Source organism: Lynx canadensis, chromosome D1 (assembly GCF_007474595.2).
Source record: "Lynx canadensis isolate LIC74 chromosome D1, mLynCan4.pri.v2, whole genome shotgun sequence".
Lineage (NCBI taxonomy): Eukaryota > Metazoa > Chordata > Mammalia > Carnivora > Felidae > Lynx > Lynx canadensis.
In genome coordinates this window covers 3,533-27,359 of record NC_044312.2, presented here as the reverse complement: position 1 = coordinate 27,359, position 23,827 = coordinate 3,533, and the positions used below count along the sequence as shown (strand labels likewise).

At 42.3% G+C, this 23,827-nt stretch overlaps 2 long non-coding RNA genes across 5 annotated transcripts in view; one reads left to right on the top strand and one right to left on the bottom strand.

Annotated features, from left to right (window-relative positions):
- Positions 1-6,727, top strand: part of LOC116738338 — a 63,779-nt gene extending 57,052 nt beyond the window's left edge. The window contains exons 5-9 of one of the 3 annotated variants that reach the window (XR_004344180.1): positions 1,111-1,171; positions 1,279-1,314; positions 1,593-1,674; positions 4,304-4,457; positions 6,665-6,727. This is a non-coding gene — a long non-coding RNA (uncharacterized LOC116738338). The other 2 variants (XR_004344179.1, XR_004344178.1) reach the window with 2 other exon arrangements.
- Positions 535-23,427, bottom strand: LOC115524928. 2 transcript variants are annotated; one of them, XR_003972266.1, is made up of 4 exons: positions 22,787-23,427; positions 5,793-9,308; positions 4,504-5,711; positions 535-786 (listed from the first exon to the last, which is right to left on the bottom strand). It is a non-coding gene; the product is annotated as an uncharacterized LOC115524928 (long non-coding RNA). The 2 variants fall into 2 exon arrangements; XR_003972264.1 differs by lacking the exon at positions 22,787-23,427 and having other exon boundaries at positions 5,793-10,599.
- Positions 23,428-23,827: the final 400 nt, after the last annotated feature.

Sequence of the window (23,827 nt, the reverse complement as noted above, 5' to 3'; positions counted from 1 at the left end):
TTAAGCGTCCAACTTCAGCTCAGGTCATAATTTCACAGTCCGGGAGTTCGAGCCCTGTGTCAGGCTCTGTGCTGACAGGTCAGAGCCTGGAGCCTGTTTCAGATTCTGTTACATCTCTCTCTGTCCCTCCTCCACTCATGCATGTGCTCTCTCTCTGTCTCAAAAATAAATAAACATTAGGGAAAAAAAAGAAAATAGCTACAGAAGAAATAAACAAGTACAAGTGAGTTCAGCTAGTAATTACCAGGAGCTCATGAAACCGCTGTTATTTTTTGGTTTTTAATCTTTTTGAAAAGTTTAAAGTCAACATATGCATAGAGTATTAACAGATAAAAAAGGTAAGTTTTATTTTTTTATTTTTATTTTTTTTTCCAACGTTTATTTATTTTTGGGACAGAGAGAGACAGAGCATGAACAGGGGAGGGGCAGAGAGAGAGGGAGACACAGAATCGGAAACAGGCTCCAGGCTCTGAGCCATCAGCCCAGAGCCCGACGCGGGGCTCGAACTCACAGACCGCGAGATCGTGACCTGGCTGAAGTCGGACGCTTAACCGACTGCGCCACCCAGGCGCCCCAAAAAGGTAAGTTTTAGAAAGAATAAAACAATTAAGTTTCTAAACATTTGCAGATCTCAAGTAATGACCAGACTGTGTGGAAACTTTCTCCATCCTAACATTCCTCGGGGGTGGTGTCAATTGTCATCATCTGTAGGAAAGCACTGTGTCGTACAATGAATCATAACCATCAACGTGGTAGTGCCATTTCATGGCCCTCGTCTTTGCAACCCTGGGAAACATGGTGAAGATATAAGTTATAGAAGAATAGATCTTTATGATAAAAGACACTTGTCACATGATGAGTTAGAGAAAGATTGAAAATGGGAAGGAATTCTATGAACTCTGAACCCTACAGGCATGGGATAATGAGTAAGGAAAGGATGTAACAATAGCTTTGATCCTACTGTACATTGATAATCATGGGCAAAGTGTTTCATGTGTAAGAATAAATTGTATCAGGGGACAGATATGAGGTTGTTGGGAACGTGGGCAGCTTATTTAAAATCATACCCAATATTGGGCCTTATCTGACAAGAGCAATTGTAACTCACAGGCAACAAATTGAACAAACACGGGAACAGCTGCAGCAGGCAGAACTCACCTTTAGATACCAGGTAACCTGAGTTCTGCCTGACATACTGAACCCTTAGCACCTCACGCGGGTGAGTGTAGTGGCCCTTGGAATCCCTAACCACGGGCTTTTCATTGTTGGCTTTTTCAGCTTGCAGTTCATGAGAAGAATGCTCAGGACAACTAGGTAAGTGTTTTCTTGTTTCCTCCTCTTTCTTTGGTGCAGTGTGGCACCCCCTTCCGACTGAAGGTGGATGTGTTTTTTCTCCCCCAGATCAAGACTCAGATCTGGGACAGGGAGATGGTGGAGCAGGGCAGGGAGGTCGCTTACTTGAAATACAGATGTGGTCATTTGACTTGCGTTTTTATGGGTGTTTCCAGGGATGACGCCCGCACTGTTAGTTGTCTAGTAGACGACGTGGTGTTGCAACTCTTATAGAAGTCCATTATTTTTCTGTATCCAAGGCTGGACGGGATGGAACCAAAGAGGCTGCCTGAGGGACACACGAGGCAGAAACCAATCACTGCAAGAACCCTCCAAGGAGAGGTAAGGAGCACATTGTGATGTGCCGCAGTCCAATTTCTGCTGTGCAGCCTGTTCCTGTGTGTGATCATCGTGTGGTCTGGAAAGAATCACACACACTAAGGACGGCAGGTGGTCTGAAGGGGTGACAGAAGGGTGTTCTCCTCTGGTGCCGCAGACAGTGAGGCACTTGTCCCTGAGACTGGTGGAGCTCATGCCCCTCCTCTGACGGTGACCCTCCCACCTCCTCTAGCATCCCCCTGTCTGAAGAGCCTGGAAACTTTCTTCCCACCCGGACACAATGTGAAGACTTTAGTTTATTTGAGGAGAAGGTCATTTATTCACTAGTTTGAAAAGTCTTTCTTTTTGTTTGTTTTGGAAACTGTAGCCCTACATCCGTCCACTCAAGTTCCATAAAGCTTAGCTTAGTCCTCTGATGGTATCAGTGCAACTCTGCAGCTTCACTGCTAACTTCTGACAGTTTTCCTTTTCTCTATAGTGTCAAATTAGTCTTTCCTTATATACTAACTGCTCTCATGTGGAAGGCAGCTTGTAGATAAGCTGGGAGATTGAACAATTTGCCTGAAGAAATGCACTCTTCTTGAGGACTCATTGAGGATATACACCAAACCGGTGTTCTCAATGTTATTCTTTTTTGTTAAGTTTATTTATTTTGAGAGACGCATAGACAGAATGCCAAGCAGGCGTCACACTGTCAGTGAGGAACCCAACGCTGATCTTGAATTCACAAGCTGTGAGATCGTGACCTGAGCCAAAATTAAGAGTCGGATGCTGAATCCAAGCATCCTCAGACTAATTCCTGATCTGTAATGAAATCGTGATTTCCCATGATGTATACTGAGAAAACTGTTTTACTGGTGAATTCTAAATTGCTATTTGCGCCTGACCTGTCCACAGTTATGTGATTAATTATGAAACAACATGAACTAGGGCACTGTGAGGTCTTTATCAAGGTGAGGGGATGGTTCTCTCCCTTATCCTTGGGGGTCACCTGAGGCATGTGGGATACCCTCTGCCTCTGGTCAGGGACCTGACTGTAGGGAAAAGTTTAAGATATTTGAGGAATGAGTTGAGGGATTGTTTTCATTCCGCACAGTCCTCTAAAAGCAGAATAAACCTCTGTCCCTTCTAGGGTCTTTAGTAGATCGAGAAACTGCTGAAACCTCTGTGGGTTACAGCGGCTCTGACTGTACCAAGAATGCAGACAAGGGCAAGGTAAATGCCGGGGCCATTCTCAGTTGTAACTCTTTTGGGAAACCCTCATCTTTATGTACAGTATGCTCTCCCGGCCTTGTCTCGTTTTGCATGTTGTGTGATATGTCTGTTTGTTCTTTGTTTTCCAAATGCACACTCATAAGCCAGGAGCCCACAGGCTCCTCAATTTTTAGTCTGTCAGCTTTCTGTGGTAAGTTTAGAAGCCAAAAGCGCTTAGAGACTGAGTATCTTAAGGTTTTTCTGTGAGTTTCAGGAAATAATGAGAGGAGGATGACTGCACACTCCAAACAGAGGTCTCCCGGCCTGGGTGATCCCTTCCAGACCTCACCTCTGTGGGAACAGTGTGGCTGCTGTGTCTTCCTTTCTTGATTCTGGCTAGGAGATGAACCTGTTAGAAACGACATCATGACTCCAACTTTCTATTATGTGCCCTGTGCCATTTAGAGTGGTCATAGAGAAAGCCAATATCATCACTCATCACCTTTCCGTCTTTGTTGGTAAATGACTTGTCTGGAATCCTCCAGCTATACCTTAGGTAAAAACAATTTGCACACTGTGTCCTTCAGTTGTGTTTCTATGAGCAGTTTCTGGTTGTGTCCCCAGTCACTGTTAGAGCTGATATAGTCTCATGCCACATACCAGGAGTTTTATACCAAAACACTTGCATGAAATCTGTTATGTGAATTTCTCCCTCTTTTTTTCCATTGCACATAATGACTCTGTGTCCTGTAGTATGCTTAAAGTCAGAATTCCCTATGAATTAAGATGAACACATCTGAGCTTTGTAGACATTCACCACAAGTAACTCGTTCTTCACAGAAGACTCTCCTTCCCCTGCAAGATTCCAGGCATCCTCCACTCCCCAGAGGTCTCCGAGGCCTTTGACAACACTTCAAGAGGGAAGACTCCTTTCTCAGGGAGAGGAGCAGAGGAGGCACAGTGAGGGTCCGGCTGCAGAATATTTTGCCAGGAGTGGCTGTGATTCCATGAGCAGAATATGAGCCATTTATTCCCACTCATTTTTTTGTGTTCTTAATATAGCAAAAGCAGAGCATCTGGAGTCGCCGTAGAGGAGGGATGCAGGGTAAGCCTGGACATCGATGGCTGCCTGTCTGGAGAATGCTACTTCATTAATCTGTAATTACTTCTGTTAACCCTTTAGGACAGGACCCTTGCCATTTTCTTCCACAGACATGGGCAGTGATGTGTGGTGGCAGTAGGTTAACCTCTTGCATCTACTACCTCAAGCTGTAGGTGGTATCCAGTGGCAGGGACAGAGTTTTCAGGTACTGATGCTACTCTCTTGGATCCTGGTGGCAGAGAAGGTGGCAGGTGCTGACACCTTCTTCTCTGGGTTACAGCTGCTTTTGGTTCTCTTGTCTGGCATATGGATGTAGCTGTCACTTCTGTTCTGCAGGGCAGTCTGGATCCTGGGGACCTCCTCCATTAACTGGACGATTCTGCATGCCCTACCCTGGAGACGCCCCGCCCCCATGGACTATTAGGCACGTCCACCTCCTGAACCTTAGTGGCCCTGAGGCCACCCGGAACCCCTCCACCTGCAACACTTGGTAAGATGATCTGAGCACTAGGAGTTGACTTGTAAAACACACTCACCTTATTTTGTTGCTGTTAGGTCTTGGGCCAAGGTGCAGAGGCGGTACCACAGACCATTGTGATGCAAGGAGGGGGGGAATGTGTCTGCTGCCATTACCACATTCCTCAAGTTGCTGAGGATCTCATCTTCGTCTTTTCCCCCACCATGGGTTGGTACAGGCATCTCTTGTAGAGAAGGAATGGGGCCGTATGCAGACAATCAGACATAGCGCTTCAGCAGAAATGCCCTGTACACAGTCCACTTGCTGGGATCTGTGAGGCATGAGGCACAATGTAACGTACGTCCATCTAGTTTTGCCCCCAGCCATCCATAGTTGTTCGATGAGTAAATACATCTGAGTCAGGGCTTTTAGGAGTCTTCATCAAGTTATAAGGGATGGTTCTTCAAGTTCTTTTTGGGTATCACCAGAGGCATGTGGGACACCCTGTGCATGTAATTTGGGATCTCACTGGGGCAAAGAGTTTAAGTTGTCGGAAGTATCAGGGGAGGGTTTTTTGTTTTGTTTTTGACCTCCAAACAGTCTACTCAAATCAGAATAAACCTGCATCCCTTCCAGGATTTTTTGCAGGTCCAGAAGTAGGTATCACAACCAAGAGTGACGTCGACACTGGCTCTGCCAAAACTGCTGAGAAGCACAAAGTAAATGCTGTGGCCATTTTCAGTTCTAAGTCTTTACGGACCGCCACATCTTTCTGTACAGGACACTCTCTTGCCATTGTCTCTGGTTTGTGTGTCGTATGGTCTGTCTGCTGTTTTTGTTTTTGTTTTTGTTTCCCAAATGCAAAACCTTTACTGCCGAGTCTACGGGCTTCCCTGTTTCCCAGCTGGCATCTGTTTGTGGTAACTTGAGCAGCTAAGAGTGCCTAAAGGTGGGGACCATAGGGCTTTTCTAATGTGTTCCTGGAATAAATCAAGGAGGATGACACCACACTCCACTTGGAAATCTCCTACCTTGCCTCATTCTTTGTGGATCTCCTCAATGTGGAATCATTGCTCTTGCTGTGTCTTCCTCTCCTGTTTCCTTCTATTGAGGATTTTAACGCGCTCAGAAAAATCTGTGGGTATCGTTACAATTTGAAAATGCGAACTGCATTCACTCCAACTCATATTTTTGTATGTGTCCTTTAGAATGTAAATTTCATACCCATCAGCATTTTGGTAAACATGCTGTCCAGAGTCCCTTCAGGTGTGCCCTGGGCACAAATATCTGAAATATAAGAGGTGGCATATTTGTCATGGAAAACATGCACTGGAACTTAAGTTGTGAAGAGAAAAAATCCAAAATTACCTGTGTGGCAAGTCCCCACGGTGTCCTTCACTTGTGTTCACATGAGCACGTTCTCTCGTGTCCTGTGTCACAGGTACAGCTAAAACATGGAAACTTACACCAGACATCAAAGTGCATTTGTGTTAATTTTGTCTTTTAGAATTTCAGCTCATTTTTCCAGAGGACACAATTACCCTGCAAAGTGTACTGCACTTAAGCTGAGAAGTACCTCTGAAGTAAAATAACTTAGCTGAACCCAACTAACATGTATAGGTTACCTGTTTCTCTAAGAGCACACTTTCCCAGGTCCTCTGCAGGTCCTCAGGATCCCCATCTCCCCATGTGTCTCTGTGCCCATGGATAGCACTTCCAGAGAGGAGGAGACCCCATTGTCGGGACAGAAGTAGATTGGGCACAGGCAGGGGCTTAGAGGCAGAGCTTTGAGCCATGAGGGCTATGATTCCATGTGTGGACACTGGTATTGTCATTCCTTCTCATTCTGTAGTTCTTCATATACACAATAAACAGCCCTTGTGGTGAGGGGGATGAAGGGGGGAGAGTGATCCTGGACACAGATGTCTTCCTATCTGGAATATGCTACTTTTTAAATTTGGTATTCAGTCTATAAATCTTGTAGAAAAAGGGCCCTTGCTGTTTCTACGTTTCCAGACACGTGGCGACACTAGTTTATCCCAATCACATCCATTCCCCACCCAAAGCTGTAAGTGGAACCCAAAGTATGGGTAAAGATTTTGGCGCTGATGTTGCCCTCTTGGAACCTGGTGGTGGGGAAGCTAGTAGGATATGAGCACTGCTGCTTTGGGTTTCTGCTTTTTGCTGGTGTTGGTGCTCTGTTCTGTCCTATGAACATACCTCTCATTTCTTTTCCGCAGGCTATTTTGTATGCAAGAGTCCTGGTCCTTTCCCAGCATTGCCTTGCAGGCTGTACCCTGTGGACCACCCTTCACCACCAGTCATGGGCTATAGGCCACATCCCCCTCCTCCACCTACTCTATTTGTTAAGATGACCTGAACTGGCTGAGTGGCTGGTAAAGTATATTCATCTTCTTCATGATTGACTTTGTGGCAATGATGTAGAGATAGTTGTGAGTCTTGGCAATCCAACTACAAACTGCCTGAGGACACTGTAGCATATCTCAAGTTTCTCAGGACATACATACAATGGGCAGTGGCATGTCCCTGTAATACAGTGAGCTATACGTTTCTCTTGTCAAATGAAAGAGGAGTTTTTACACAAAAGCAGACGTATCAGCAGTACTGGGGCATATGTTGGAGACACAATGTGTTGGGTTCTGTAATGAATGAGGTGCACCCCTAACTTTTAGAGCATCAGGTGTCCTGTGTGACAGAGGGACATTCATTAAACGATGCAGACCTTGTGATCACCAACATGGAAACACCAGTGAGGATCCAGGGCAAAACCGGGGGAGCCTTGAATCATACAGGAATAGAAGGGAAGTTGAGCACAGTAAGCAGAGTTTGAGGAGGTGCAGAGGGGAGGGTGTTGGGGTCAGGGAGATGCAGTTGGAGGTCATTCCGGCCACAGCCTGAGCAGGGAGTGTGAGGTCCATATGGAACTGCTATGTGGGATAGCTCTCAGTGCAAAGTGCACGCAGGTAATCACCTAAAAAGATCCTCGTCTCCCTGGATTTTCCTGAAGGTTCTGGATATTTGTGGGGGGAAAAGAGCCCTGGATATATGGGGTATTTAACTTGGTCTTATGAAAATGCTGTATGCCCAAGTTCATATCCCTCAAGAGACTAAAAGTGGAGACAGGGTCTAGATCAGCTGAGTCATCCTACAATTCAGGGCTGGCCAGATGACACCACTGCTGGACCCCTGTCATCACCCTGACTACAGCTTTGCATCTCCTCAAACTTCTCTCACAATATTATGACAGCTGTGTTATCTGTGAAAACAGGGGTAATATTTGTTTCTAAGAACAAGAGAAAAAGAACGCATTCAGTACATAAAGCGTCTCCAAAATCTCTGGGAAGGGTCCCCTCACGCTTCTCACAGTTTCCATTAACTTCTCTCCACACAATGATCCTCCAAAAAAGATGGTCACGGGAGTTCATTAAACTAAGACTGTTAACAACTCAGCCCAGGGAGTGGGAATCACTGTTTTAAAAAATAAGACAATGTCCCTCGTTTTTCTATTAGAATTCGGGCCCTGTCACACAATGAAAGAAAAGATAATTATGAAAATGTGTACATTCAGAGACCTAGATCTGAAGACAATCATTTTCTATTACACATAATCTCACAGATGCAGCCACACACTAAAATGTTCATCTGAGGCCACATAAACTACAGAAGACAGAATGCATGTAGGAAAACATAAGATCACAGGGGAATAAACCAAAATCTCTTTGCCTTATAGGACAACTCTTTTGAAATTTGAAGAGGACTGTGCACGGTGACAGACAATCGTGTTTGTATATACATTTTAAGAAGGTGTCAGATCTACCTGAATGCTTTCCCTTCCCATCCTGTCCCCTCCACTTTGTCCTTCCTACTGTCCCTTAATCTACCTTTCATCATTTTGTCTCTGTGTCAGCGTCTGCTTCTAGGGCCATCTACTCTCGCTCCCCATTGAGTGCACACAGTGGGGTTCCTCTGTGGAATAGTGTGATAGAAGCAAGATCACCCGTTGTGCAGGGGAGCCTGAGGGAGTTTTCCGGGGTGATGGGAACTACCTATATCTAGATTGATGGGGTGCTTATGCTCAATTATTTTCGAAATATTCCCTGACTCCATGGTGCCTTGGGGTCAGACAGGTATCTGCCCTTAGGAAATGGCTGAGTTCTAATGGTGGAGAAGGATGAGGGACCAGCAGTGACTGTGGTAGAGGAGTGAGGGTCAGACCCACGCCCAGGATGCCAGGTCTCCACAGACAGCACCAAGTGTAGGAGGACTCTGAGGAGCAGAGATTTCTTGATCAGACCCATGGACTACATAATCCTCCTGTAGTTTCCTCACTGAGCGATGGCTAGAGCCGAGGCCAGCAGCTGGAGGACACCCTGATCATGGCTGGAGTGGAGCAGTGGGTTGGGGGATTGAGTCAGGGAAAGGGCCAGGCAGAAGGTAGTGACAGGGAGTTTGAGAGACAAATGGAAGAGAAGAGAAGGGACCCTTCTCTGCTGACTTCACCTACATTTCTGTGTGACCAAAACGAGACCCTTGTCTCCCACGGAAGGGAAGAGGGCTGGCAAAACACTGAGTGACATACTCAGCTCAAGTGCCCAGGGTATCTGCCTTGCTCTTGAGTACCTAACACAGGAAACATGTGCTTTCTGTCACGATTGGAACTGCAGCTCATACCATTTAGTGAAAATCAATCCAATTATGCATCCCTCAGCACTAAAGTACTCCAACAAAATTAAGTGAACAGACTGAAAGATACAACGCAGGATAAAGTCCAAAGGTAGAGCGACGGCAATACTTACGGGAATACAGTCTATCCGAAAAGGAGGTAGGTACCCTAGTGCAGGCCTTCAGCCACCTGGTCGATATCTGAAAACGTAAAAAAAAAACAAAACAAAACAAGTCCTTACTCCAAAAGCAACATTAGCTCTAGACACAAAGGGATCATGATTAAGGTTTAGAGAGCAACCATATGACTTCATGGTGCTGTATCCATGAGATCAAGTCTCATCAAATTATACCCTTTAATTTGAGGCTCTTTGTTATATGTAAATTATACCTCATTAAAGAGAGTTTCAAAGCACAAAATACTAGAAGCAAATGTGGGAACGTTCCTTTCTAATCCTGAAGTGCATGGGTGAGATGAGTCTGTCTGCCCATGTCTCAAAAATCCAAAATAATACACTTAAAAAATTAATAATAGCAGACTAAGCAGACCCTGAGCTCACGCTGTCCCATGTTTTCAACTGCATAACATCCACATCCAAGTCCATGAACCAGAGAGGGATCCAAGACTGGCACAACAAACTCCACACCTAAATAGAAGCTGCAGCAGGAAGGTTAGGAAGGTCAGAAAGTTGGAGGCTGGCTGCCTGAAGAAGGAGCAGAGAAAGCCCTCACACGGGGGAGCTGACACAGGGAAGACTAATCTCCATAACATTTGGCATTAAAACCCAGAGAGGCTGAATTCCCTTGAGTTTAGATCCTGGCGCTTTGGAGGTCAGCTGACCCAGCACCGGGTGATCCAGAAGGATGAGTGATAGCCAGGTCCCTGCCTGTGTAGAGACGCAACGTAAACATGGCATTTCACACAATGCTTAGGCCACAGGAGACACATGTATTCATGCTGATTCTTGACTCAGCTGGCCTGCCTGGGTCCCACTGACACCACTGAGAGCAAGCAGAGCCCACAACAGACACGCAATCAGTGCAGACCCCTGCACTGAAAGGAAAAGTAACCCAGACACAACAGCATGGAGTGAGCAATACCCATACGATATCCTCCTGAAGGTCCAGGTCCTATAAATGGAGACGTGCACTGCTGAGGACTCCAGGACCTCTTTTTCATAACGGCATTAATTTCAAGATCAAAAGGCACAGCGACTTTCTTAGCACAGAGAAATAGAGCCAGAGAGACAGACAAAATGGACACACAGAGATGTTTATCCACAATGAAAGACCTGGTCAAAGCCACAGCCAGAGATCTAAGCCAAAGAGATATAAGTAACGTACCTGATACAGAATTTAAAGCAATGATCATAAGGATACTCACTGGAGTTGTAGAATGAGTAGAAGAGTGAGACCCCTGACAGAGTTAAGATATAACACAGTTAGACACTGAGGACACAGTAAAGGAGAAACACGCTTCCTGGAATGAACAGAGGGATGGAAGAAGCAGCCGAACAAACTAGTGACCTCGAAGACTGAGTGATGGAAATTAATCACATTGAACCAAAGAGAGAGAACAGAATTCTGCAACGTGAGATGAGACTAAGGGAACTCAGTAACTACAGGAAAGATAATAGTATTCGTATTGTAGGAGTCCAGAAGGAAGAGAAAATGGGGAAGAAAATTTATTTGAGGAAACAATAGCTGAAAACTTCCCTAATTGGGGGAGGGAAACAAACATCCACATCCAGGAGACTAGAGAACTCCCATCAAAATCAGGCCAACACACAAACTTTTGTAAGCAAACTTACAAATTAGGGTGAGAATAAAGAAAACTCGTAAAAGCAGCAAAACAGTCCTTAACTTAGAAGGGAAGACCCATAAGGCTAGCTACATACTTCTGAACAGAAACTTGGCAAGCCAGAAGTGAGTGACATCACATATTCAAAGTGCTGAATGGAAAAATCAGCAGCCAAGAATACTCTATTCAGCAAGGCTATCTTTCAGGATGAAGGAGACACAGACTTTCCCAAGCAAAACCTAAAGGAGTTTGTACCACTAAACCAGTCCTGCAAGAAATATTAAGAGGGATTCTTTGAGTGGAAAGGGGAGACCAACAGTGACAGTATAGAGGTAGAAGACAAATTCAAGTAAAAAATGAACATTTCTGGAAAAAAATCAGTTAAAGTACTCAGAGAAATGGATTTGAAATATAATAACATCTGCCAAAAACCTAGGGAGGGGAAAGTAATGGGTTCAAAGGTAAATGACCATCAACTTAATACAAACTGCTAAATGCAGAAGAGGTTATATAAACACCTAACAGTAGCCATATCCTAAAACCAGTCATACATATGCTAAGAATAGAGATAAGGAAATCAAAATATATCACTAAAGAAAATAAGCAATACATGAAAGAAAGTAAAGAAAGGATCAGAGAAAATCATTAGAAACCACAACAAAACAGGCAATAAAATGGCAATACATATATACATATCAATCAATTTTGAGGGAAATGGAGTGAATGCTCCAATCTAGAGATGTAGGGAGTAAGAATGGATGAAAAAACAAAACAGATTCAGATGCCTACAAGTGACCCACTTTACACCTCAAGAATGATAGTGAGGATAGAGAAACATCACACAAATGAATGTCAAAAGAAACCTGGAGTAACAATACTTGTATCAGAAAAAAATACACTTAAAAAAGTACATAACAAGAGACAGAGGGGGACAGTCTATAACAGTAAATGGTACAATCCAAAAAGAAGATATAACAACTGTAAATATATCCCACAATTGAGTGGGATTTATTCCCAAGCTACAAATATTCGCAAATCAATCAATGTGATACAATACATCAACAGGAGAAAGGATAAGAACCAGATGATCGGGGCATCTGGGTGGCTCATCCTTTAACAGTCTGAAATCAGTTCGGGTCATGACTTCATGATTCCTGAGTTCATGTCCCGCGTCAGACTCTGTGCTGAAAGCTCAGATCCAAGAGCCTCCTTCAAATTCTATGTCTCCCTCGCTCTCTGCCCCTCCCCTGCTCACACTCTGCCTCTCTCAAAATTAATAAACGTTGAAAGAAAAGAACCATACAGTCATTTCAATACATGCAGAAAGGAACATTTGCAAAGTACAACATCCGTTCATGCATGTAACCCCCTAAAGTAGGTTTACAGGAAACATACATTAACGTCATAAAGGTTAACTGTAAAAACCCTGCGGTTATAATCAACCTTAATGGGGAAAATCTGAGAGCTTTTCCTGTAAGGTCAGGAAGAAGACAAGGATGTTTACTCATACCACTTTTAGTAAACAAATTACTGGAAGTCCTAGCCACATCCAGCAGACAAACGAAACGAAACGATTTGCAGATTACATGACACTATATATAGAAAACCCTAAAGAGTCCACCCAATAACTGCTAGAACTGATAAATGAATTCAGCAATGTCACAGGATACGAAATCATTGTACAGAAATCTGTTGCATTTGTAGACAATACGGAAGCAGCAGAAAGAGACATTAAGAAAACAGTCCCATTTACAGTCATATGCCAAAAATAAGATACCTATGAATAAATCTAACCAAAGTGGTGAGCGACCTATACTCAGAAGAGTATAAAACAGTGATGAAAGAAATTCAAGATGACACAAAGAAACGGAAGGACATTCCGTACTCACGGATCAGAAGTACAAATATAGTGAAAATGTCTATACTTCCCAAAGCAATTGACAGAATTAATGCAATTTCCATCAAATTACCGACAGCAGTTTTCACAGAACGACAACAGTCCTAAAATTTGTATGGAACCAAAAAAGACCGCAATCTTCAGAGTAAACAATCTTTATGTGAAGTGATAATTATGGATGGCACTATGCCTCTGGATCTTCTGCTCCAAAACACAGTAACTCTGGCTTAAGCATTTGAACAAATGTTAGGCATATCCCAGCCAAGGATCATTCTACAAAATACATTGTACCAACGTACCCTCAAAACTTTGCACCTTATGAAAAATATGGAAAAATCTAAAAATTGTCATGGCCAAGTGGAGCCTAAGGAGACAGGATGACTGTAATGTGGCAGCTGGGATGAGTCTGGGCTAGGAGAGGTTAAAACCGAAGCAATCTGAATACAAATATAAACTTTACTTCATACTACCATATCTCTTTGATACCTTGATTGTGATCATGTACCAACCATTATGACATCAATAGTGAGAAAACAGTCTGATGTATGTGGATACTCAGTATTATCTTCCCAATTTTTTTTGGTAACTAGAAACCCATCATGAAAGAATAGATTATTAGTAATCATGGTTTTTCTACACATAAGATTATATAACCAGTTCCAGTATTAGTTACTAGTGATGGCCATGTACCTATTCTTGTTGTTCTTACTATTGTTTAATTTAAATAATAGCATTCATGGTACAGAAAACTGAATGCACGATAAACACTTCATAGAAACATCTAGCTTTACATATTTTAAGATAATAACGTATGTATATAACACTCTATTATGTGGTATGTAAATTAAGTGTTTTTCTGATCTTGAACGAGCATGTCATTGAATGGCTTTCCATAAAGGTGGTTATGCTAGATCATGAATGATTCTCAGATTTTACAGGATGTACGTCACATCATGCCTGAACATTGTCAAAAATAAAAACATACACGCGGACAGATGAAGCATTGTGACTGGCTCACTTATTGTAAAGAACCCTTGCTTTAATATTTTCACGTATACTTTTAGCAGGAATATAAGAGAATCAAATATTTCCAAATCAAAGAGATATTCAAAGACTGGAAGAGCGATAGGGAGTTCAAAGGGTTTCAGAAGGATAAGATGTGACCATGAAGGGGGAGTCACAGGCAAGCAGCTTTCTCTGGTCCACACTGACATGTTTGCATGAGGATATGTGACTTGCCAAAGGGTAAGTCCCAGAATTACCAGAGGGAAAGACAACGCTTTAGGGCGGGGTGACGTGGAAAGGGTGCTTCTGTGCCTAAGAGATGGGTCAGCAACCTGGCTGGGGGTCCCTGTGTCAAAGACTTCAAAAGGCCAGCAGTAACCTATACTCACAAAGATCTTAGTAACATAGATCAAAGTAACTTAGAGCCGCAAAGATCTTAGAGCCACAGAGTCGATCTTCAACTATGATTAGGAGATGGTCAGAGTTTCACAGGATATGATCTTTGAGCCGGCAGTAGATGGCTAAAATATTATTTAGGGCTATACATTTAATGAAAAAATGTATGTGTAAAAATTTGGGTTTGGAATGTTAAGAAAAATCACAGGCCCATCATGGAGTTACGTACGTTAAGGCCACATGTCACTAAACCTAATTTCATTCCTGCAGGAATGTAACCTTTCACCGGTCAGCAAATAATTTCCTAGTCAGTACTGGAAATTTAACTGATAGATCCCTGCCATTCCCCTCAGAGAGGCAGTCTTGCCTAAATAAGGTATTCCATGCCACTTTTTTTTTTTAAAAGTTTATTCAAGTTAGAGGCAAAGAGAGCACATGCAAGAGAGGGGCAAGACAACAGGGAAAGAGAGAATCCCACAACCAAGAGGTCATGATCTGAGCCAAGATCAAGAGTCAGACACTTAACCAAGCCATCCAGGCACCCCGAGAATGTGGAGTTTCAAAGGTTAGCAGTCTTGGCTGGGATACAGCCATGATGGCACTGGCCTACTCCTGAAAAGAAGGCAGCCAACAACTTGCAGTCAGATGGCATTGAAACAGTGATCTGTACAACGCCTGGTGCACACACTGGAGAGATTATACACTGATCGGGGAGAACATCCCTGGGAGGCAGTGTTCACAATGAGGGGACAAAGAGCTATGACAGGTGGGCTGCGTGGCACCATTTCCCTGTTCTGCACACCTCCCCCCCCAGCAAAAAAAACACAGAGCCATATGCTGGAAACAAGGCAATCCCCACACTGGGTGCCTAAGCTGCTTACACCAACCCCAACTTCCTGTGTGCTGGCGAGACTGGCCTAGGTCATTGAAGCTTGCCTCTGTCGCAATGGACCTGGCCCATTCCCCAGAACACCAGTGGAAGCCCATGACCAGACCACCTCTCTTGACCAGACAGTTATGCTTCACTTCTAGTGGCAATCGTTTCAAGTCTCATTTAACAAGCAGATCGGAGCAGACCTAGATAAGTCTCACCACATTCTGGCCAAGGACCATACGTTGCTCATACAACTGGTTTGAAGGATAGTGCAGCCAGAACATAAAACAGTGCATGCAACACACACCACAGACACTCCGTGATGTGCCAGGCCCTGGACACTTGATGATCTCCTCTTCATAAAGCCATTCATCTCAGAGGCAGGTAACATAATGAGCTTTGGTAACAGAGAAGGCAAATACTCAACCAAAATGCCAAGACAAGAGGAATGCATCCCAAATGAAAGAACAAGATAAGGTCATGGCCAGGGACATGGAAGGAACACTTCCAAACTCATTCTATGAGGCAGGCATGGCCTTGAGTCCAAACTGGACAAAGACCCCACCAGAAAGGAAAACTACAGACCAATTTCCCTGATGAACCTGGATGCAAAAATTCTCAACAAAAAGGAGCAAACCGGATCCAACAATACATAAAAAGGATTATTCAGGACAGTGAGGTGGATTTTGTTCCTGGAATGCACAATAGATTCAATATCTGCAAATCAACTGATGTGATACATCACATTGATAAAAGAAAGGATAACAACCACATGATCCTCTCCATAGATGCAGAATAAACGTTTGACAAAATGCAGCAGCATCCTTTTGTGGTGAAAAAAAAAAAAACTCATGAAAGGAGGGATAGAAGTATCATGCCTCAACATGAGAATATCCAGATATGAAAGTCCCACAGCTCATATCATCTTCAATGGTGAAAAACTGAGCTTTCCCCCTAAGGTCAGGAACACGACGGGGATATCCACTCTCAGCACTTTTATTCACCATACTGTTGGAAGTCTTAGCCTCAGCAATCAGACATCAAAAAGAATACAAGGTGTCCAAGTTGGCAAGGAGGAATCAATCTTTCCCTGCTCACAGACATGATACTCTCCGTGGAAAATCCGAACGACTCCACCAAAAAACATCTAGGATTGATACAGGAATTCAGGAAAGTATCAGAATATAAAATCAATATGCAGAAGTTGATTGCATTTCTATACACCAGTAATGAATCAACAGAGAAATCAAGGAATTGATGTCATTTACAACTGCACTGAAAACCATAAAATACCCAGGGATAAACCCAACCAAAGAGGGAAAAGATCAGTACAGTTAAAACAGTAGAGGGTCTCCTGGGTGGCTCAGTCGGTTAAGTGCTGTCTTCGGTTCTGGGCATGATCCTGCATTTGTGGGATTGAGTCCCTTGACGGGCTCTGTGCTGACAGCTCAGAGTCTGGATCCTGCCTCAGAGTCTGTGTCTCCCTCTCTTTCTCTGCCCCCCCCCCACTCATGCGCTGTCACTTGCTCGCTCACTCTCTCAAATATAAATAAACATTAAAAAAATTAAAAGAACAAACCATACAACGTCTATAAAAGAAGTTGAAGACACAAAGAAATGAAAAAAAAAATCCCATGCACATGGATTAGAAGAACAAATATTGTTAAAATGTCAATACTACCCAAAGCAATCAACAAATTCAATGTAATTCCTATCAAAATAACACCAGCATTTTTCACAGAGCTAGAGACAACAATCCTAAAATTGTGTGGAATCAGAAAAGACCCCAAGGAGCCAAAGTAATGTTGAAAAAGAAAAACAAAGATGGAGACATTACAACTCTGGACTTTATGGTGCATTAGAAAGCCGCAATCATCAAGACAGTATGGTACGGGCACAAGAACAGACACATAGATCAAAGGACCAGAATAGGGAACCCAGAAATGGAGCCTCAAACATATGGCTGAATAATCTTTCACAAAGCAGGAAAGAATATCCAAAGGAAAAAGAAGAGTCTCTTCAGCAAATGGTACTGGGAAAACTGGACAGTGAGAAGTATGAACCTGGACTATGTTCTTAAACTTCTCTCTCTCTCTCTCTCTCTCTCTCTCTCTCTGTGTGTGTGTGTCACACACACACACACACACACACACACACACACACACACACCTCAAAATGGATGAAAGATCTAGATGTAAGACAGGAAACCATCAAAATCCTAGAGGAGAAAACAAGCAACCTACCTCTTTGATCCTGACCGCAACAACTTCTTGCTTGTCATTTCTCCAGAAGCAAGGGCAATAAAACCAAAATAAACTATTGGGACCTCAAGATAAAAAGCTTCTGCACAGCAGAGGACACAATCAGGAAAACTAAAAGGAAACTTAATGGAATGGGAGAAGATATTTGCAGGTGACATATCAGATAAAGGGTTAGTATCCACAATCTATCAAGAACTTATCACACTCAACACCCAAAAACCAAATAATCCCGAGAAGAAATGGGCAAAAGACATGAAGAGACACTTTAACAAACAGGACATCTAGATTGGTCACACGTGAAAAGATGCTCACCCTCATTCCTCATAAGTGAAATACACATCAAAACCACAATGAGATATCCCCTCACGCCTATCAGAATGGCTAAAATTAACATCTCAGGAAACGACAGATGTTGGCAAGGATGCAAAGGGAAAGTTTTGCAATGCTGGTGGGAATGCAAAATGGTGTAGCCACTCTGGAAAATAGTATGGAGATTCGCTACGAAAACCAAAAGTAGAACTGCACTAGGACCCAGCAATTGCACTACTAGGTATTTACACAAAGGATACATTAATGCTGACTCCAAGCGGCACATACACTCCAATGTTTATAGCAGCATTATCAACAATAGCTACATTATACAAAGAGGCCAAATGACCATTGATGGATGAATGGATAAAGAAGATGTATATTCATACAATGGAATATTGCACGGCGATCAAAAGGAGTGAAATCTTGCTATTTGCAACAACGTGGAGTGAACTGGACTTTATTATGATAAGTAAAATATGTCAGAGAAAGACACACATCATATTAAATTCCACAGATGAGAGAATTCATAACACTGAAGAACGTAGTGAAAGGAAAGCAAAAATAAGATACAAACAGAGATGGAGTCAAATGATAAGACACTGTTAAATAGAGGGAAGAAGCTCAGGGTTCCTGGAGGGTTACTGAATAGGGGTATGGGCTAAATGGGTGATGGGCATTAGAGACAGCACTTGGGATGAGTACTGGATATATTTTTGTAATTGACGGATCACTAAATTCTAATCCTGAAACTGTATTCCACTATAAGGTAACTAACTTGGGGTTAAATTTTAAAAAAGAAGAAATATTAAAAATAAGTAAAGAAATATACTACCAGTCAAAAGAAAAGAATATATAAATCGGGCTCTTTTAGTGGAAATGAAAGACCAAATTGTTACAGACAAGAAAGGATCAGAGAAAACATCAAGATACAATGGTAAAACAACTAGTAGGGCACTAAATATATACCTATCAATAATTACTCTAATGTAAATCGACTAAATGCTCCAATCAAAAGACATTGGATAGGGGGACAGAATGGACAAAAAAAAAAAAAAAAAGAAGAGAGAGAGAGAAAAAGAAAAGAAACAAACAAACAAACAAACAAACAAAAACAAGGCCTATCTAGGTACTGCCTACAAAGCCTTATTTGGACTTAAGTCACCTGCAGATTTAAATGGAGGGAATGAAAAAACATTTTTCATGCCAATAATATCAAAAGAAACCCAGTACCAATACTTATATCGGGCAAAAAAACTTTAAAATCAAGACTGTAGTTTGGTACCCTTTAGGTCAATACCTAGTAGTAAAATTGCATGCACCCAATATTTATAGCAGCTTTATCAACAGTAGCTAAATTATGGAGAGCCCAAGTATCCATCAAGTGATGAAAGTATAAAGAAGTTGTGGGGTCTGTGTATGTGTGTGTCTGTGTATTCATGTATACGCATGTGTGTGTGTGTGTATATATATTCATTCATTCATACATACATACATACATACATATGTATATACAATCTAATGTCTCAGCTTCAAAAAGAATGAAATCCTGCCATTTGCAACGATGTGAATGGATCTAGAATGTGTTATGCTAAGTGAAATATGTCAATCAGAGAAAGACAAATATATGATTTCACTCATGTGGAATTGAAGAAACAAAACAGATGAAAACATGGGAAGGGGGCAGGAAAAGAGAAGAGTGGTAACAAACTACATGTGTCTCTTAATCATAGAGAAAAAAAAGTCAAGGGATGGGTCAGCTCTGGGCTAGATGGGGGACCTGTATTAAGAAGAGCACTTGTTGTGATGAGCACTGGGTGTTGTATGTAAGGGATGAATCACTGAATTCTACTCACGAATCCGAGAATGCACTGTATGTCAACTAAGACTTAAATTTAAAAAATAAATAAAGCTGTAACAAGAGATGAAGACGAACACTGTCTCATACTAAAGGGGACAACCAAACAAGAAGATCCAATGATTATAAATTTTGATGCCCCCAACATGCAACCACCAAGTATATAAAACATTTAACAAAACCATAAAAGAACTCATTTATAATAATATAACGATATTAGAGGACTTTAACACATAACTCACATCGATGGACAGAACCTGTAAATAGAAAATCAACAAGGAAACAATGGCTTTGAATGACACACTGGACCAGATGAGTTTAACAGATATATTCAGAACACTCCATACTAAAATGACAGAGTACACATTCTTTTCAAGTGCACATGGGGCATTCTCCATAACTGATCACATTCTAGGTCACAAAGCAGGCCTCAACAGGTACTCAAAGACAGAGATCAGACCAAGCATTTTTTCTGACCACAAAGCTAAGAAACTTGAAGTTAACCACGTGTGCGTACACACACACACACACACACACACACACACACTAAGGGGGAAAGGCCACAAATAAAGGGAGGTTAAATAACATGCTACCAAATGAATGGATCAAATAGGAAATCAATGAGAAAATACACTGAAACTAATGAAAATGAAAATACACTGGTAAAAATATTTGGAATGCGGCAGAAGCAGTCTATGATGGAAGTATATAGCAGTACAAGGCTACCATAAAGAGCAAGAAAAATCCCAAACAATCCTAACTTATAAATAAAGGAATGAGAAGAACAGCCGAAGGAAGGAAATAATAGAGATTAAGGCAGAAATAAGGAATATAGAAACCAAAAAGACACCAGACCAAATCAATGAAACCAGGGGCTGGTTCCTTGAAAACAGTAATCAACATGAAAACCTCCTAGGCAGAGTTTTCACAAAGAAGAAGGAAAGGACTCAAGTAAATAAAATCACAAATAACACAGGAGAAATAACAGTCAATGCCACAAAAATGCAGTTAGAAGATAATATTATGAAAATCTATATGCAACAAATTGGACACTCTGAGAAAAATGGAACAATTCCTAGAAACACACAAACTACCAAAACCGAAACGGGAAGATACATAAAATCTGAAAACAGAAATAAATCAAATCAGGGGCGCCTGGGTGGCGCAGTCGGTTAAGCGTCCGACTTCAGCCAGGTCACGATCTCGCGGTCTGTGAGTTCGAGCCCCGCGTCGGGCTCTGGGCTGATGGCTCAGAGCCTGGAGCCTGTTTCCGATTCTGTGTCTCCCTCTCTCTCTGCCCCTCCCCCGTTCATGCTCTGTCTCTCCCTGTCCCAAAAATAAATAAACGTTGAAAAAAAAAAAAGAAATAAATCAAATCAGTAATAAAAAAATTTCCCCCCAACACAAGAGTTCAGGGCCAGATGGCTTCACTAATGAATTCTACCATCCACTTAAGGAAGAGATAATATGTATTCTTCTCGAATTATTACAAAAAATAAAAAAAAGAAGGAAAACTTACAAATTCATCTTATGAGGCCATCATTACCCTGATACCAAAACCAGTTAAAGCCTCCACTAAAAATGAAAACTGCCAGGGCTCCTGTGTGGCTCGGTGGGTTTAGTGTCCAAATCTTAATTTTGGATTAGGACATTATCTTGCAGTGCATGGGTTCGAGTCCCATGGTCAATTAATTCTCAACAAAGCAGGAAAGGATATCCAATGGGGAAAAAAAAAGATACTCTTGGGACACACATGTGGCTCCACAGCGTGTGACTGTGGATTCAGCTCCGATCATGATCTCAGGGCAGTGCAGAGCATGCGTGGGATTCTCTATCTCCATTTCTCTCTGCCCCTCTTCTGCATGTTCTCTCTCTCTCTGTCTCTCTGTCTCTCAAAAATAAATACATAAACTTAAAAAAAGTGTCCTCAACATGTGGTTTGGAAAAACTAGACAGCAACCTGCAAAACAAAACAAAAACACAAACGGACCACTTTCTTACAACATACACAAAAATAAATCCAACATGAATAAAGAACTATGTGTGAAACCTGAAACCACAAAAATACCAGAGGATACCTAACACAGGCAGTATCTTATTTGACATTGGCTGTACAAACATCTTTGTAGATATATCTCCTGAGGTAAGGGAAACACAAGCAAAAATAATGGGACTTCATAAAAATAAAAAGCTTCTGTCACAAAGGAAATAATAAATAAAACTAAAACACCTACAGAATAATATTTGTAAACGACATCTGATAAAGGGTTACTGTCCAAAATATATAAAGTTATACAGCACCCAAAAAATGAGAAATCCAATTAAAAATGGGCAGATGACATGAATGGACATTTTCCCAAGGTGACATAAACATAGCCAAGAGACACATGAAAAGATGCTCAGCATTACTCATCTTCAGGGAAATACAATTCAAAAGTACAATGAGATAACATGTCACATCTGTGAGAATGACTAAAATCAATGAATGATGAAACAGCAGGTGTTGGCAAGGATGTGGGAAAAGAGAAGCCCTCTTGCATTGTGGGAAGGAATGCAAACTGGTGCAGCCACTCTGGAAAACATCATGGAGATTCGTTAAAAAAAAAAATGGAAATAGAACTATATTACGATCCAGCAATTTCACTACGAGGTATTTACAGAAAGAATACAAAAATAATTCTTCAAAGGGATACATGCACCATGAGTTTACAGCAGCATTTTCTACAAAAGCTAAATTACGGAAACTGACCAAGCATCCATCAACTGATGAATAAACTGAGATGTAGTATATGGAATGTAATGTTATTCAGCCATAAAAACATGAAATCTTGTCATTTTCCATGAGGTGGATGGAGCGAGAGAATGTTATGCTGGGTGAAATAAGCCTGTCAGAGAAACAGAAATACCAGATGATTTCACATGAAAATGAAACAAAACAAAGGGGGGCGGGGAGACAGTGACAAACACTCTTAACTAGAAAACAAACTGAGGGGTTCCACAGTGAGGTGGGGTAATGGATGAAACAGCTGCTGGGGATTAAGAAGTGTACCTGGGATGAGCACCAGGTGACGCATGGAAGTGTTGCTCTATATTGTATGCCTGAAACTAATATTACACTGTAGGTTTCCTAAGTGCAACTTAAAGTAATAGATAACATAAGGTTAAGACACCTACCTACCGGGTTTTCTGTAGTTTTCAATCACTTCATTAGGTTGGAAAAATAACCATAAAATTTTTAAAAAAGCATGTATGATGTGGGGGACAGTTTGTGCCCTTACCTCGGTCACTGGTTCCAGCAGGACTCCGAAAGTGGGTCCCAGCTCATTCTTCTAGAAGGTCCTGAGACGAACATTTCGTGTATTCAAGTCCTAATGGAATGCAGCTCCAGTTCTTCTGAATTTCTGTCAGCGTTTCTTACCGGAAACAAGCCTGAATCTGGAACAAACCATTGACTGCATCTATGAGGTGAAGTCGTGGAACCCCGCAATCCACGAGTCCTTTAGTAAAATATGACTTGTTCAAATACTGTCCAGGAAGTTGAGGAATTAAACACGGGAACAACCCAGAAAATGCAAGGGCCTATGCTGTTTAGCAACCATCATGCCCAGGGAAGCCACCCAGGGGCCCCTCCTCAGTACTCAGTACAACAAGGCAGCTTCTCTCTGGCAACTCAGGAGATGCCAAGTTGCTGCAAAGCTCCCAAGGTGTCCCCTGGGGCGGGTGGCAGAACCTGCTGGAAACACAGCTCTGCTCTCTGTCCTGAGACAGCGGTAGAGGCCCTGTGTCCTCTGGGAGCAGCAGCAGCCCTTCCTGCTCTGAAGTGCCCTGGGTCAGAAAAGCCGATGGTGCGCCCTCTGCTGGCCATCACTGCCTAGGCAGAGGAGCCCGCCCCTCCGGGTCTGTGGTGCTTGAGCTCTCTCTGCTGGCTACCCTGGGAATTCCTGCAATGTTGAAGGCACTGGTCGTTCAGCTGAGGGACTGAAGGTGCTCTGGGCAACTCTGCCTGTTCTCCACAATGGGAAGGGTCTTAGTGGCACAAAGAAATCTTTTCCTTCTCCTTTTTTTTGAGTGAAGAATGAAACAGAATTTATTAACATAATGACATCATTTGTAATGTTTTAAGCAATGTGCACAGAAAAATAGACCGCCAATTTACACGTGCTGAGCAAGTAATTGTGTTTACCACCAGAGTATTTAGGTTAGATAAAGAATTGACACCTTTGAGAGAGAGATAACTGCTTCCAGCTATGGAACGAATGAGTCCTAGGGATACAAGAGACAGCCAATGGAATAGAGTCAATCCTGTAATAATATTGTTG